Consider the following 17,373-nt stretch of genomic DNA (forward strand, 5'->3'; position numbering starts at 1 on the left):
GAAAATTTTCTAGATCCGCCCCTGCTGATGAGACAGTTTAAAAGTTAATCAGAAATAGATATTTAGTACCTTGTACTAGATGAATATAATGCATGCTCCGATTCCCGCAGTCCAAACCCCTTTTCAATATATAAATACACAACTAAGGGTTTTGGGGTGTTTATAAAAAGGATTATTAATTGTTAAGTTCCTTACGGTCAAAAGAAACTTGGATGTCTTCAACTGAGAGCAATGTAACCCCGGAGCTTGAAGCAGATGTAAATATGATATCTTAGATCCACAGCTGATACACGTATATACCGAATTATTTTTCTTCCCTTTAACATTAAGTTAATGAAGAGCATTCTTCTTGGGTATACCTTTATATACGTATCTACGACTTCTGCAACACGTAAATCCAGGCACATCTGAGTCGAAACGTCGGTCGAAGCATAAACCGTCACCGACTCCGGCATTTACACGTTTTCCAGAATCAAAATATGAATGCTTGCGAAGAGACGTCGATGAAGGCTATGCCTCTCGACTTCTCTAAAGAGAATAATCTCTACCCAGAGTTATCGTTCCCGCTACGCTCCACTAATACCTCTGTCAACGTCTAAAAATCATATCAAAATGTACTAAAACTAACTTAGCATATCAAACTGTAATGATCATATCTAAGCAAATCAAACACTTGTCTGAATTTTATAAACGCAGAAGCTGGTAAATATGAGACACCTGAGCGAATTAAAAGGTTTTATATAAATATTCATTCATCCAATAATACTAGAATAATCATGGAATTCGTTGTTTTTGTGAACTTACTGTAAGATTTTAAGCTTAACACTAAAACTTGTAAAATCATACTTTATAATGCAATAGGTAGAAATAAGTTTTGCCAAGAATCTTGACATTCAGACGTTGACAGAGGTGTTGTAGTGCAGCGTAATACGCCCTCTGGTGAGAGATTGGTGAAATACTAGTATTGTCGAGCGGGACTTAAACAATATACAATCAATCAATCTATAAGGAATTCACAATTTAGAGTTGAACAAACATACCAAAGATGGGATCATGTGCCTTTGCTCAAACTCATCACCTCCCGGTCACAATGCAAACGTTCTCCCACTGCACTATCGTGAACAGGAGTCATTCAGGCCTTTGAGCAGGGAGGGTCCTTTATCGTGCCAAATCTGCTGTGACACGGGACCTCGATTTTTGTAGTCTCATCCGAAGGACCGCGCCATTTAGTCGTCTCCTACGACTGTGAAGCAAGGAGTACTGAGGACCTATTTGAACCCGGGTCCCCACGGGATTAAAACTGGTTTTAAAGAACACTGTACATAGGTAAAATATAGTTGCATCATAGCAACGTTATGATACGATGATTATCGACGGATCGATGACATTTAAAGCGATCAGGCGCATTCGGGTTAACCGGCGATGACCGGCAACTCCCTCGATTGTTAGCCGATATTGAGCACGCATCCCGCCAAGTGAACTGGAAAATATTGATAGGCGAAGGCAGCTTCAAAATGCGTCTTTGGAGACAGTAGTATCGAAAGTGGCTTGTTGTAAGACTCCAGATACAACATGAAATAAACAAGATTTGTAAATGTGTTGGTCATTTCTAAGTCAAATAATGTTGTTACAATGTTAATACAATACAGGGTCAACATATCCGTTACCGTATAAAAGCCGGGTCACTGGATTCTTAGCGCGTCATCGGGTACACCCGACTAATGTAAGGTGAAGATAACGAACAGTGATCAATCTCATAACTCCTACAAGCAATACAAAATAGATAGTTGGGCAAACACGGACCCCTGGACACACCAGAGGTGGGATCAGGTGCCTAGGAGGAGTAAGCATCCCCTGTTGACCGGTCACACCCGCCGTGAGCCCCATATCCTGATCAGGTAAACGGAGTTATCCACAGTCAAAATCAGTGTGCCAAGAACGGCTTAACAATCGGTATGAAACACGTCAGACAGCATTTGACCCAATGCGAGGTTGTATTGACGAACTACATCGTTATAACGACCATAGAATTTGCGAAATGCTGACTTCAATCGAGACTGTTGAAATCCCTGTACCATCAACTTGTTTGTCAGTAGCTTACCTCGATTTAAAAACTGACTATACCCAGAACAAGCTCTTGCATATCGAATCAGTTGAGATATATAAACACCATATGCAGGTGATAATGGAATATTGCTACATAAATGTGGGAAGTTGACGATGGAGAAGCTGAAATCATCCCGTTTGTCATACAGTTGAGTTGTTAGTTTGCCGTTAATGTCTACTTTCAATAAAATATCTAAGTATGAAGCAGAAGTGGACGACTCTGTGGTGTCCTTTATTTCCAGCTCACAGGGATATATCAAATCGACATATGAATGAAAGCTATCATTGTTAATAGACAAAACGTCATCGATATATCTAAAAGTCGAATTGAAGGTCACAGCGAGAGATTTTTTCTTCTCACGTAGAAGTTTTTGAATAAATTCTGCTTCATATGAATATAAAAACAGGTCAGCTAACAAAGGAGCACAATTCGTGCCCATGGGAATTCCAACAGACTGTTGGAAGACCTGATCACCAAAGACCACGAAGATATTGTCAATGAGGAACTCTAGCATATTTTTTATTTCAACTTCAGAGTACTTGTGCGTGGAATCAGAGTGGTGTTTAACAAAGTAAGTTTGGGGATCCGGGTTAGAATAGGTCCTCAGTACCACCTTGCTTGTCATAAGAGACGACTAAATGGGACGGGCCTTCGGATGAGACCGCAAAAACCGAGGTCCCGTGTCGCAGCAGGTGTGGCACGATAAAAATCCCTCCCTGCTCAATGGTCATAAGCACCGAGCATAGGCCTAAATTTTGCAGCCCTTTACCGGCAGTGGTGACGTCTCCATATAAGTGAAATATTCTCGAGAGGGACGTTTAAAAGCAATATTCAATCAATTGATTCGTCCGTATTTTATCGGAATCAAGAATGCTATAAATATTAGTTTTTGTTTTTAATAATTTCATCGTCGCTAGTTACGCTTATTGAGGTTTTTGTAACGATGCAATTGTCCGCCAGAACGTGCACGTATACGAAATGCAGTGATCTTTCTTGATTATGTTTTAGATATATAACTGTAGAAAAAGAATGAAGTGTGGTTGGCGTATTAAATTTTCCTATCCGTTGAGAGTATACAATTACCTTGCAGTGTTTGTATTTATAGGAGATAAGATAAGAGAAGTTTATTCTACAGTGTAATTGTGGGCCCAGAGGGCATAACAGCAAAGACAGTTTGTAAAGAGAGAAATTTCAGAAATTATTACAACATGAACCACAAACTACATGTAAATGAGGCATACGGGGAAACCATACTACCCATAGTTCCCTGCGTCTGCGCACACAAGTTAACGACCTCTGGCGTAAGTTTGATCAGGGAAAGAAGTACAGAATTATGATTTTGCAAATCGGGTGTATACAAATATCAGTATTAATGTACATGTGTGTGTTTAATGCTTATCAAAGCATAGCCTGCCTTTAAAGTATAAACCGATCATCTAATAACCTTTCTGACTGAATACGATTTTCTTACGCGATTTTGTTCAAAAGGAGATTGCCTGCAAGAGAACCAGTTTATCAATTTTCTTACAAAACCCCCAGTGCTTGCGTTCTGACGGATAAAGGTATTTTAAATAAACCTAAGACTGTGAGGTCAAGTAGTGCATGTCCTAATTCCTACCCTTTCCGCTCTAATTCCGCATGTGGCGGTGGAGTGTCGGAACTTAGTGGCCGGGTAAGATTTTGTCTAACTCATTCTGCATGTTTATCAAATCTCAGCAGTGTTTAATCATCTTGTTTGCTTTGTGTGCAATTCACCAGTCACTATATAATCGATACCTGCACGTCGATTAGAATTTTTACCTGGCACTAAGCAATATTATCAGGTTACTCGTGTGATAAGCAGTTTTAACTAACATGGTCATTGTCACTATCTTAGCTCTTCAGTCTCCCATTTGGTGGGGCGGGGGGGGGGGGGGGGTAGGGTGTTACAAAAATGGGTCGCAAACCATCCCACTGTCATATTGTAATTTTCGAATTTACAACATCAAAAATTACAATATGACACCATCCCCTTTTGAAAATTTCTGGATCTGCCTCGGAGACAAACTTTTCTCCATATGATATATGTTCATTAAAAATAAATATATAGAATTTCATTGCAAATTTGTTTTTTAAGAATACATCAGGTGGTTTAAATCGGATATGGTCATGCAAGAACGACCTCAGTCTGAATACACACGTATGTGAAGAGCCTCCGCTGGAGTGTGGGAACACTGAAATATTGTCGATCTTGCAAAACAGCTTACCGTGCCATCAAAATGAATACCTCGTGTTTTATATAACAATAAATGGTTCATTAAATTCAAACGTCAAATTGCCCTATCCATATCGCTGTGCCTCTACGCTGTGACCAGGTTTGAATGTTTTTTTGGTGTGGAGTTTTATTAAGCAAATCTCAGATGTTCAGAGTAATAGTTAAAAATGAAATACATGACGACGATAATATACACTCTAATTAAAATCATGCTTCTTAGATTCACTGTGTAGACGGCGCTGATCTAAGAAGTCTGATTTTAATTAGAGTGGTAAATATGGGGGTATCACTATTTCCAGACAATCTGGAAGATAGGCTTAGGTTGTAATGAAAGTGTACTTGAAACACCTGTTGTAAACACCCATGCGGCCTCTTCCAAGGTCATTTATAAAAAGATCATAAAAAAAATAAGGTAATGACGTAGTAAATATTCAAGAATGTAAATTTATGTATATGATCAGTGCCATTTTTAGCAACATTTGTATAATCAATAGCCACAATGGAAATATGGTTCTATGTACAGCATAAGTTGTCATAAATGCTATACGTATTGGAATCGTTCTCAGTGTATGGTGAAACCTGTTGATTCCGTAGTATAGAATTGATTGCCACGATTGTCGACATCTTGTTTCATGTATATATTCTTTTGGACTACATGTAATGCTTGATTTGATAAGAGGGAAATAACTTCGAGCAAATATTTCCAGGTATGTATAGTGTGTATACAATTAGAAGTTCAGCCTAGAAATGTGTGCTCAACCTAAAATCTTCTCAAGACTGTCAAAAGTACGTCAAAACTGGCGTGAAAATCTGTTGATATGTAGCAAAATCAAGAAAAAGCATATACAAAAGTGTAGCTTCATAGATTTAAGGACACTTGGTTCAAACAAAAATGGATGCATGGGTTAAGATTTTTTTTTTTTTTTTGAAATACAAATATAAAATTCCTAAATAAAAAAATAAGGAACTTAATATTCAAAATTTGAAATATATCACCCCTCAAATATAGCTATATATAAATCTTCTCCGCTGTTTTCGATTTAATTGAGAATCATGAGAATAAACTGCATTCCACACCGTAAATTATATTCATTTTACTTACATGTACATTTTTTTGTACATGTATTAGAACAAAATTTGGCTTTCGTTTTCATAATTTTTTTTAATTTGTTGGTAGCAAATGACGTTGATCATTAATGCACGAAATATATCAATTACATAAAATCTATGAATTAAACAAGTTTGATATATTGTTATCCACTGTCCTTGATAATGTATCATAATGATTGTGGGTGATTTCCGATCAACAACATAAAAAATAAATAAATAAATAATAATTAAAAAAAAACAGGGGGGGGGGGGGGGGGGGGTCCTCCCGTAACCCTGGTTCTCTCTGTGTCTGTGGGTTACATGTATGTACTTGTCTTTAGGGTTGATCGAGCTCGTTTTTTTTAACCAGCTAATTAGATGTGCAGAATATTAAAGACGGATTATTTTAGAATGTATATTATCCGTGAACTAATGTATCCATTTATAGAATATGATTTCCTCTTCCGGAAAATGACTCTATAATCTATATTAGAATTTACACCCGGAAAACTGATTCTACAGTAGGATTTTCCCCAAGTTTTTTTCTCCTGACTGGAGAAGGTTTCCCTCCCACGGCGAACTCACGGGAATTGTAATATCTACGTGCGTTGAGCATTGGTGAGTTTTATCACAGGAATCTGAAGTTTTATCAATTAAAATAAAAATCCTGAAAAATTATCCAATCGGGAAAAAAAATATACACCGTCTTCTATTAAAATCCACCACGATGGCAACGGAATTAAGGGGGGCTCCTCTGAAAAAAAATTATTCATGGGTTTAGCTGAAAGATATAGGGACTATTTCAGCAAGCGCAGTGTTTCAGTCATTTATTAAAATAAATTTATCCAGCCTTCGTGATGATTATCATTAATTTATGGGCCGTTTTCCAGCTTTTTTCCACTTCGACAGCCTATCCTGGACTCCATGCCACTATACCGGAAGTATCTCCGAACCCGTTATACGGTATCATGTTGATAGAGTTTGTAAATTATAGCACATTGGATATCATGTTGATTTTGAGTTACTCTGCTAAATTATAGCACATTGTATATCATGTTGATAGAGTTACTGTGCTAAATTATAGAACATTGTATATCATGTTGATAGAGTTACAGTGCTAAATTATAGCACATTGGATATCATGTTGATAGAGTTACTGTGCTAAATTATAGAACATTGTATATCATGTTGATAGAGTTACTCTGCTAAATTATAGAACATTGTATATCATGTTGATAGAGTTATTGTGCTAAATTATAGCACATTGTATATCATGTTGATAGAGTTACTCTGCTAAATTATAGCACATTGTATATCATGTTGATAGAGTTACAGTGCTAAATTATAGCACATTGTATATCATGTTGATAGAGTTACTGTGCTAAATTATAGAACATTGTATATCATGTTGATAGAGTTACTCTGCTAAATTATAGAACATTGTATATCATGTTGATAGAGTTACTCTGCTAAATTATAGAACATTGTATATCATGTTGATAGAGTTACTGTGCTAAATTATAGAACATTGTATATCATGTTGATAGAGTTACTCTGCTAAATTATAGAACATTGTATATCATGTTGATAGAGTTACAGTGCTAAATTATAGAACATTGTATATCATGTTGATCGAGTTACTCTGCTAAATTAAAGCACATTGGATATCATGTTCATTGAATTATTCTGTTAAATTATACCACAAAAGATATGTAGATCTAGTTACTTTGCTAAATTATAGCACATTAGATAGCCTGTTGATAGAGTTATTGTGCTAGATTATAGCACATTGGATATCATGTTCATTGAATTGCTCTGCTGAATTATAGCTCATTAGATATCATGTTAATTGAATTGCTCTGCTAAATTATAGCACATTGGATATCATGTTCATTGAATTACTCTGCTAAATTACAGCACATTGAATATCATGTTCATTGAATTACTCTGCTAAATTATAGCACATTAGATATATTGATTGAGTTACTCTGCTAAATTATAGCACATTGGATATCATGTTCATTGAATTACTCTGCTAAATTACAGCACATTGAATATCATGTTCATTGAATTACTCTGCTGAATTATAGCACATTAGATATCATGTTCATTGAATTACTCTGCTAAATTATAGCACATTAGATATGTTGATTGAGTTACTCTGCTTAATTATTGCACATTGGATATCATGTTGATTGAGATCATTCAGGAACGAATGATTGTTTCTTTTCATTTCAGCACATCATGTAATCAGGATCTTAGCCATTGATTTACAAATCTGAATTGAGAGAAAGAGGCTTACGTCCTCAGATTTTTTTCACAAGGTAAGTACACCTGTACAGTGTGTAAAAACTAATGCACGTGTACACACTTACCTACTTCTGTTGTCACTTACGTATTTCAAAATTTTCGTTTATCCATAAACTGATAATGAATAATTCCATGTCATATCATTCAAAACCATATCGAATCACAAACTGTTTTAATAACCTCGGTTTATCGCGGCCTTGGATCGAATCCGGACTTCTCACTCACGAAACGAGCAAACGATAGTCATGAGTTAGGTAATACCATTACAACATAGTTACATAGTACACATAAACGTGAAGGGCCGTTAACTGATGCTACAAATACAACATGCAGTGACGCGCTGAATTTAACGACTGACAAAATATGTCACAATAACCGGCATAGTATTACTTTACTTAACAATGCATTCTTCCATGTGGCTTATTTCACGCGGGTAGATTAATGTATTCCTACAGGCTGCTTGACCGTTGACTCAGTTAAATGACGTGTGGGCATATTTTGCCAACCTTGAAATTCATGGTTATTATGGAATTATTCTAATGCAGGATAAAACATTCGATCTAGTAATTTCTCACCCGCTTTTCTTATTGTGTGAACGAAGCTATTCTTTTTTACACGATAGGTGCAATGACGGACACGATTAACAGATTGGAATATGACTGGAGGGCTCAGGGACAGCCTAAATTCACTCTTCTTATGCTGTGGAGATGTTTCAAGCTAGCCTGCCGTGTACTTATAATGACGGTTATTATCTTAGACGTTCCCTTCGTAGCACAAAAAATCCTTGCTGTTATGAAAGGCAGGCGAAAGAAGAACCCTAAGGCAGAGAATATCAGAGTAACGTTTTCTTACAAGACGATAACGACCGAATTAAAAAGTTACGGCACTGAGATTTTCCGACGTTCCGCCATTGTCGGCAAAGTGGCACCAAATTTGAAACTTGTGGACGTACAGACGGAAAACGTGATGAAATTGTTAGATTTCCAGAAACCTGGAAGGCCTCTGATTGTCAACTTTGGTAGCTGTACCTGACCTCCGTTCATGATGAGGTTTGAGATGTTCACGCAAATCATGGCTGATTTTTCAGACATCGCGGACTTCGTCGTTGTTTACGTCAGAGAGGCGCATCCCGTTGACGGATGGAGCATTTTAGGCTCCAAATACTCTAATCTTTCCTCTCACACATCTCAGGAGGAACGATTAGACGCCGCTCGACTGCTGTTAGATGAGGGTTGTTCATGTCCAATACTCATTGACACCATGGACGATGCTGGCGCCATCCAATACGCCGCCGTTCCTGAAAGGTTCTTCATACTTTATAACGATATCATTCAGTATGCAGGGCAAGGCGCAGGACCGGAAAACTACAAACCTGAAGATGTTGGGCAATGGTTGACCAATTATCGTCTTACAAAATAATAGGTTAAGCATAATTTTATCTTATGACGATCCTTTTTGCATATATATATAGCAATTGAAGCCCGAACCCGATCTTTTGTTATGCGTACATTACAACCAGAACACATTATTGAAATCAACTTGTTAATGAGAAATCTGTGGAAATAATGCGTCAGTGATGTTGATGGAAAAAGAAATGCAACTTCTTTTCTTAATACTCGGTTAAATCTGGCATAATGAATGAAACGAATGAACTAGCCTTCAAAGGGGGTTTGGAAAGGCGCGCATTCTAAGTAAATCCACGTGGTATATGGCCTTGAAAAACTTTATGCCAAATCGAAGTTTTAAACAGAATACAGATCCATTTAGGAATATCGCGATTTTCTTAAGTTGACGGAGATAATGCAATTACTTTTGAGTAGTCTTACAAAGGGACACTATGAGGTGGCATTTTGATGCTCCGTTCAGCTTGCCAGCACCATGTTACTCAACACCTACTATGGGGTTGGAAATCGACACTCTCCCGTTTCGTTAGTTGATGTAGGGTTACGGGTAGATTAGGTGATCATCCACTGATCGGAGGATCATACATCAGGACAAGGGGGGGGGGGGGGGGGGTTAGTTATGTTTTATTGGATGATGTAATGAGATATCAGTTCAGGCATCCTTATACGGGTCCGTAGCTCACCCCTATATTTCAGCTACAATATTCACATGTACATACACTAAATCTGTGAATCATGGCTCGCTGAAGACACGTGTAAATAAATGAATCTTAAATTACAGGTTTAAAGGACAACAATGGATGAATCAATTAAATGCTTGTGGAGAACATTAGTTTTGGGGGAGGGTTTGATATTGTTTTAGGGGGTTCTTTTGGACATAGATAATCCATTCAGGGTAATTTACATTCCCACGGTCCCCATACATCACGTGGTACTATTGATCGAGGCAGGCATCCTGTACACTTCAGTAACATCAATCGATAGTACACTGTGTTACAAAGTGTAATATTCGGTAGCGGATCTAGAGGGAGGTACTGGGGTTGACCTCCTTTTTTTCCAGGGGGGGGGGGGGGTAACATAAACTGGTACCCCTGTTGACCTCGCTTCTCTCGAGTTCATGTGTAGCACCAATCAACGGGATACCAGACTAACGTTATTGGGTAACATAATGGTAGAGCGTAGTAATATCCACTGAAGTTACCGCATTTACAGGGCATTCGTGTAAAAGCAGGGAAAAGTTTAAATCCGTAATAAAATTCATCTAAAGAATAAAAAAGTATTGACGAAACATACCAAACATATCATTTTAAATGAGTCATTATATTTCTTTTTCCGTTAAAAGCATCAAAGTAAAGCATCGCAACAGCATCTAATTTAGTAGTGATGACCTGTATCTGAAAAATTGTGAGTCTCCGTCTACAACCCCGTGGTGGGTCCTGTTTTACACATATCGTATTGTAAGTTTCCGTCTACAACTCTTGATTGGTCTTATTTTACACAGATCTTGTTATTCGCCTACAATATCGTGATAGGTCTTGTTTTACACAGATCTTGTTGTGAGTCTTTTATCGGTCTTGTTTTACACAGTTCTTGTGAGTCTCCGTCTACAGGCCTGTGATCGGTCTTGTTTTACACAGTTCTAGGGTATGACGATGGTGTTTGAAAGTGTAAATGAAAACTAAACGTCATCTGATGTATAGAAATTGGACTGTTTAAAAGCATAATGATTATATGGCTGGTAGGGAGACTCTATTGATGAAATAAAGGTAACATATTAAATGATATATCGTGTATTGTTCCATATGGTATTTACACGGGCACTGGAAGTTAATGTAAATATATAGTATGTACATGTATAAAAAAGGAAGGGTAGGACACTCTTTTTGAGGCAAATTCGGGTTTGGGTTATTGTGGGCGTTTCTCAAACGGCCTGACGCGATGAATCGTTCACATATACCTTACTTTCAATATATGTACGGTTTCTTTCCGTTCCAATGCCGTTCATTCGAAGAAAAAGATGTTTTTACACCTCCAAGTGCCTAAGAATTTCGCTAGACTGTCTTACTTCCGGTTTAATCGCACTGAATCGAAAGGCAAGTTCTGATAGGTCAATAATAAAATTGAAGTCTGAATTGACACACGTTATCTAATCCATAAATACATATGTAGAGAAAATAATTCTCAGGATTATTACTTCATGATGGTGTTAGAGACTAGTGGTTAAGTACATGAGCCATGTTTGTTTTTATAGTTCAAATATTCTTATCATTATTTCACAACCAATAAGAATATGACATAAACTTATAAATGTTTATCACATTGACCAATCACAACTTACCTTTCGATTCAGTGCGATTAAACCGGAAGTAAGACAGTCTAGCGAAATTCTTAAGCACTTGGAGGTGTAAAAACATCTTTTTCTTCGAATGAACGGCATTGGAACGGAAAGAAACCGTACATATATTAAAAGTAAGGTATATGTGAACAATTCATCGCGTCAGGCCGTTTGAGAAACGCCCACAATAACCTAAACCCGAATTTGCCTCAAAAAGAGTGTCCTACCCTTCCTTTTTTATACATGTACATACTACATATTTACATTAACTTCCAGTGCCCGTGGTTATTTATATCATGCTTTCAAAATTGCACTATTGCACGAACATACTCATCGCACACGATTATGAAATGGTTTATCATAAAATACTTGTAGCAGTGTAGGTACTCTGACAGATCAAGACCATGTAAAACATTTAAATTTTTCAGGAAAATCTCCTACATAAAACATTTTGTGAAAACTAAATATAATAAAGTAGATTCTTAGAAATTATGACAATACGAAAATTATGTACGTTTATAGCGAAAATATATAGATTAACCCGTCCTCCTTAGCGCACATCCTAACCCTTATTGTACGGATATTCCTTTTTTAAAAATTCATTAATACTTTCATTCATGTACTTCTGCATTCGTAATATCACACACCCAATCTCATATCACATACCTTATTTCATATTATCACATACCCTATCTCATATTATCCCATACCCTATCACCCGTGGAGATCCGTGTTAGAATAAGTCCTCAGTGCCCCTTTCTTGTCGTAGAAGGCGACTAAATGGGGCGGGCCTTCGGATGAGACCGCAAAAACCGAGGTCCCGCGTCACAGCAGGTGTGGCACGATAAAGATCCCTCCCTGCTCAACGGCCAATTTGATTTAGCACATCTCTCCCTGGCAGTGGTGACGTCTCCATATGAGTGAAATATTCTCGAGAGGGACGTTAAACAATATTCAATCAATCACATACCCTTTCTCATTATCATATACCCTATCACATATCACAAATTATCATGTACCCTATCTCACTATCACATACCCTATCTCATATCATCACATACCCTATCTCATCACATACCCTATCTTATATTATCACATACCCTATCTCATATTATCTCATACCCTATCTCATTATCAAATACCCTATCTCATATTATCACATACCCTATCTCATATCGCCGAATATATAAATTACCCTGCGCTTTCATTGTTTTTATCATATCGTGAGCACCCTAGCCATTCATTTATTAAATAACTTTGGTATCAATAAATTATAACGTTCGCAACAAGCTCTGAAGATTAACATGGCGACAAATTGGGAGTTTGCATTCATCCAATAAAATTCGATGATGGCTAAAACCTTCCATAATCCTAATGGCCGATCTGTTTATTTGATCTCGCAGTCATATCTCGTTGACCTGATATTATGATTGATTGTATATTGTTTAACGTCCTTCTAAAGAATCTATCACTCATATTAAAGGGACTGATTCACGATTTTCCCCAAAATTTTCTTTTTCACTTTTAATGATCAAAATCTATTGTTTAATGTGTTCAAAAGAGTTCACATAAAAATTAAGGTTATACATTATCACAGAAGCTCATTTTAGAGAGTTTATTATTAAATATCATTTGTTTTGTAAACAGAGATTGCGGTATGTTATTGTTTACGAAATTTTTAAAAGAAAGGAATATCGATCTGAATTTATTATATCTTTCACATTTCAAGCATTTTTGGGGTAAATGTGTCATCTAAAAGTTAAAATTTGTGACAATGCAAAATTAAGATGCTTTATATTACAAAAATAAATATTTCACCTGTTTGTTTGTATACATAAAAAGACTCGAGTCTTTGTTTACATAACACAGATTTAAGTCTAAAATATTGCTTTTATTCTTGCATTCAGAAAGTCAAAATTTTGGCTGTCCATATTAAATGAGTTATTATTTTAATGTTTACCATCAGAAATGAAAAATATTTTTATCAAAAATCGTGAACCAGTCCCTTTAAGACGTCACCATTGCTGGTGAAGGGCTGCAAAATTTAGGCCTATGCTCGGCGCTTATAGTCTTTGAGCAGGGAGGGATCTTTATCGTGCCATACCTGCTGTGACACGGGGACTCGGTTTTGTTCGGTCTCATCTGAAGTACGCCCCATTTAGTCACCTCTTACAACAAGCAAGGGGTACTGATGACCTATTCTAACCCGGATCCCCGACATTTCTGTATACTCCTCACGAACGTCTAAACACTAAATCATTTCCCCCATTAGATGGCGCTAAACTAATCAACAAAAATTTGAGGACGCTATTGAAGGCAATCCTGCTCGTGAGTTTCTAGTATGAAATCTTAACAACGATTCATTATCAGAGGGAGTTGAAAATATTTTATTTTGAGCCAGGGTTATTCCCCGTGTTATTTAACGTAGTTCTGTAGGGGAGAGTCCGTAACAGCTTTCCTTGGGGAGAGATGTGCTAAACATTAAATCTGTTTTCTTTGAAAAGTGTGTGCATAAGCTTTGCTAAAGTTCGCTCCAGAGAAACTACTAAAGGCGCATAAAATGACCTTTATGAACTAGCCAAACAGCGTCTTCTTCAAAATTTCAATAAGCATCGCTTTGAGATCAGTGGACTGTATACCCAAACGTCGGGTTGATCCCGACTACTGCAGAAATGCGGTCCGTCATATATATTGGAAATATTCTGCAATTACTTGGCAGATAAATGTGTCGCCCTGTCGGAAGTCAGTTAAAGGGGGATTGAAATACCCACTTTATGTTATTCTTTCATGATAATTTTCTGACAAGCCAACATATCTGGCAAAACTACGTAATCGTGAAAATACAGCATATACCAATCTCATAGACACTATAAAGAATAAGAGATTAAGATCAGGGAACACACGTATCCTTGGAAACACGAGAGGTGGGATCAGGTATGTGGGGCGAGGAAGCATCACACCTGCCGTGAGCCCTCTGTCTTGATCAGGTAAACATAATAATTGGTTTTGTCAGTATGTAACGGACGATCTAACAATTGGTATAAAAACATTCGACCTGATGACAGGTTGTATCGGTAAATTAAATTATTACGACTATAGCATTTGTGAAACGCTGACATAGAAAGAGGCTGTTGAGAACTCTGAAACATCTATTTGTCAGTAGCCTGCTTCAGGTGAAAACTTGACGATGCGTGTATTGCTACATAGATATGGGAAGTTGACGATGATATCCTCATGTTTTCAGAGTAACAGACAAGTAACATGATTGTTCTCAAGTTAAATATCAGTCAAGGTGCTCACTTGAGCCCTAATCTGTTTGTTTTTTTTTATACATAATCTCCTAGATTATCTTCAGATGTTTGCTTGAAAGAAAGGGTACTTAATTGTTTGAAGTATGCAAATAATGCTTTTGTATAAAGGGTAGCTTTAATCCTTCAACCGAAGCCTGACTGCTTGGCAAACTTTTGCAAAGACTGGTATCTAAATGGTTGTCTACATTAAACACTAATTAAACACTTAAAGCAACAATTGTGATTCATTATAAGCGTTGCATGTTTTATTCGTTCACGATTCCTTTCTAAATACTACCGGCAATGAAAATTTTACTGTAACTCTGAGTTACTGGAAAGTTTATGATACATTATAGTACAAATAATTGGGTATGGAAGGTGAAGATAACGAAAAGTGATCAATCTCATAACTCCCACAAGGTAAACAAAATAGAGTTTGACAAACACGGACCCCTGTGAATACCAGAGGTGGGATCAGGTGCCTAGGAGGAGTAAGCATCTAAAAATTTATGATAATTTTAAGGCCCCGCCATATAGCGAATACACTTTAGTAAACACTCTGTCCATCCGTCAGCAATTTCTACGACACGCGATATCTTTTTTGGGAATATTTATATTTGGATTTGGCAGAGAAAGACCTTTTTTCAATTTTCAGATTTATCGACCTTGTCCTCGGGAAGATTGGGACTTGAAATTTTTAAAGTCCTTTCTATGGCACGCAATAACTTAAGATTACTTGAGAAAATCTTCATAGAACTCGGATTAGGAATACGAAGGCTCCATTCGATTTTCATATTTATCAGTTTTGTCTTTACGGAGTTATGGGACTTCAGTATTAGCTTAAGGAGGTATGCTACACCAGAGAAATTTGATGTAGATGAAAAGTGTAGGATATGTACAAAAATATTTTGAATTTGAAAATTTTCAAATTTACTTTATTTTATCAAAAAATACAGTTTTAGTAGAAGGTAATCTGAAAAAAATTTAAAACCCCTGCTGGACTCGAACCTGCGACCTACAGTTCAGCAGTCGGTATTCTAACCTACTGAGCTACTCGGCTAGGTATTTAAATAGAAAAGGAAAAGTCAAATATTGCTGATATCGATTTTGTCATCCATGTTTTTAAAGGAAGTCAGCCATTATGACGATGTAGAGTACTACCTTAACTGAGCTGAAGGATCAATTGAGCTTTTCATATCACCTGGGTCTCACAGGTGACCTATTGCTATTGGTCTGCGTCCGTCATCGTCCGTTAACAACTTCTTAGAAACTACTGGGCCAATCTTTTTTTTAAAATTTCAATTGCAGACAAACAAACAATAACTCACACATACACACAAACTATTGATAGATTATCACATACATGTATCTTCAAATAAACATTAAATTTTCCAGTTCAACTACTGGGCCAATATTGACCAAATTCGGTATGTAGCATCTGAAGGTAAAGGAGACCGGAAATTGTAAATTTAATTACCCCCCCCCCCCCCACCCACACACTAAAGGGCCTTAATTTTGAGGTAAAATTGATGTATTTCTTTAAAAATCTTCTTTATTTCTGGACATCTAGCAGAGCAAGTGAGTATATAGTAATGATGAGCAAGAAAACTTCTAAAAAAAAAAATGTAAATTTCATGACCCCCGGGGTAGGGTTTCTGACCCCAGGGTGGGGCCAAACTTGATATATACATGTGGTGTTTATGTGTAAAACACTTAAATAACATCTTTAGTGCTATTGATACTAAATAGAAATTAAATGGATATTTAGAAAGAGCAGATAGTCCTTTACCAAAATTGTAAATTTGGTGAATTTAGGGGTAGGGGTTTTGGTATCAGGGTGGGACCAAAATGGTCAGTTATTGAATGTGTGAACAATAGTTTGTTTTTGTTTTTTTAAATCCTGATAACTACTATTCCAATTCTTTTCAAATTTGGTATGAAGCATCTCTGGGACAAGGGGGACATAAGCTGTAAATTTCAGGATTCCTGCTCCCCTGGGGCCTTAGGGGCGGGGCACAAATCTGCCCTTTCCACCATGTGCTCTATCATTGAACTACATGTATCTGGTCCGGTAGTTCGATCGCTATGGTTTGTACGGGGTCTTTTCTGCCTTATCAGGTTCCTAGGTTTAGTTTGAGTGCTGTATATACGATTTTAAAGCCATATTTTGAGAAAAATAAACTTTCCCTAGTTTGGATCAGTAAGCGTGTTCATAACTCTATACCAGAGATAACACATTGTTACATGAAGATCGTTTTAATCAAAGCTCACTGAAAAAAATTCAAATCCCACTGAATATTATTTTTACAAATAAGTTGCTTTACCTGATAATTTTGAATTATTAATTAGCAATTTGAATTAACTCCACATTGGACTTGTCCAATACGAGTTGCCTGCAGGTGACCTATACTTTCTGTACTTTTAAGATTTAATTCTTGAAGAGTATCACGAGCTAACCAAATCACACCTTCATGAATGATACATGGACTCTGTTTAGGTTTCAATGCTATGCGTGCTTGTTCCTGATTCCATTATCTATAGCGCAAGATTGAGAGGTCACTGTCACTTTGGACAGCACGTTGTGG

At 36.9% G+C, this 17,373-nt stretch overlaps 1 long non-coding RNA gene across 2 annotated transcripts; it reads left to right on the top strand.

Annotated features, from left to right (window-relative positions):
• Nucleotides 1–3,395: 3,395 nt before the first annotated feature.
• On the top strand, nucleotides 3,396–10,947 carry LOC130047117 (uncharacterized). 2 transcript variants are annotated; one of them, XR_008796165.1, is made up of 3 exons: nucleotides 3,396–3,779; nucleotides 7,689–7,774; nucleotides 8,383–10,947. It is a non-coding gene; the product is annotated as an uncharacterized LOC130047117 (long non-coding RNA). The 2 variants fall into 2 exon arrangements; XR_008796164.1 differs by lacking the exon at nucleotides 3,396–3,779 and adding an exon at nucleotides 4,448–5,068.
• The last annotated feature ends 6,426 nt before the right edge of the window (nucleotides 10,948–17,373 follow it).

Source organism: Ostrea edulis, chromosome 6 (genome assembly GCF_947568905.1).
Source record: "Ostrea edulis chromosome 6, xbOstEdul1.1, whole genome shotgun sequence".
Taxonomy (NCBI): Eukaryota; Metazoa; Mollusca; class Bivalvia; order Ostreida; family Ostreidae; genus Ostrea; species Ostrea edulis.